Source organism: Notolepis coatsorum (genome assembly GCF_963971535.1).
Source record: "Notolepis coatsorum genome assembly, chromosome: 3".
NCBI lineage: Eukaryota > Metazoa > Chordata > Actinopteri > Aulopiformes > Paralepididae > Notolepis > Notolepis coatsorum.
This window is the reverse complement of record NC_140167.1, coordinates 55,527,614-55,528,412: the sequence shown is the minus strand read 5'-3', so window position 1 is coordinate 55,528,412 and position 799 is coordinate 55,527,614. Positions and strand designations below refer to the sequence as shown.

Sequence of the window (799 nt, the reverse complement as noted above, 5' to 3'; positions counted from 1 at the left end):
GATACATGGGACACTCTGACAGATTTTTAACATAGCCTATAATTTTTTTCACCTTTTTTCCATCTAGAAAGTCTGGTTAGAAGTATATTTCCGGGGGGTGCATGATACCCCCCTCTATACTAGACTAATACATATCCACATATAAATTGCACTTGATTGTAAACAAACTGCTCTTGGGCCATGGTGGTACTGCTGGTTTTGCACAGAAGGATAATACCAGAAAGGGAGGAGGGAGACGGGATGTTGTCTGCATGGTTTAGAAGCACTTCGGTGGACAATGGAGGGGCCAGCCTCGTCGTACTCCTGCTTGCTGATCCACATCTGCTGGAAGGTGGAGAGAGAGGCCAGGATGGAGCCACCGATCCAAACAGAGTACTTCCTCTCAGGGGGAGCGATGATCTAAACACATGGGAAGGATGATCATACTGTATATTCGTTTATATAACATCTTTCTCTCTTTCTCTCTCTCTCTCACCCTCTCACTCACTCACTCACTCACTCACTCACTCACTCACTCACTCAACTCACTCACTCACTCTCTCTCTCTCTCTCTCTCTCTCTCTCTCTCTCTCTCTCTCTCTCTCTCTCTCCTCTCTCTCACACACACACACACACACACACACACACACACACACACACACACACACACACACACACACACACACCATGAAACGCCATGAAGGTGGAAGTGCATTAAAAAAAAAGGTCCCATAGTGAATTGAGCCCATGCAGTTACCTTGATCTTCATGGTGCTGGGAGCCAGGGCAGTGATTTCTTTCTGCATACGGTCAGCGATACC

The 799-nt window shown here is 46.7% G+C and overlaps 1 pseudogene across 1 annotated transcript in view; it reads right to left on the bottom strand.

Moving 5' to 3' along the window:
- Nucleotides 1–256: 256 nt before the first annotated feature.
- Nucleotides 257–799, bottom strand: part of LOC311225389 (actin, alpha cardiac muscle 1-like) — a 2,575-nt pseudogene continuing 2,032 nt past the window's right edge. Inside the window, exons 5-6 of the transcript in view lie at nucleotides 737–799; nucleotides 257–399 (exon numbers count right to left, since the gene is read on the bottom strand). The exon at nucleotides 737–799 is cut by the window's right edge and continues 119 nt beyond it. The product of the transcript in view is annotated as an actin, alpha cardiac muscle 1-like (transcript). The remainder of the gene's footprint in view (nucleotides 400–736) is intronic.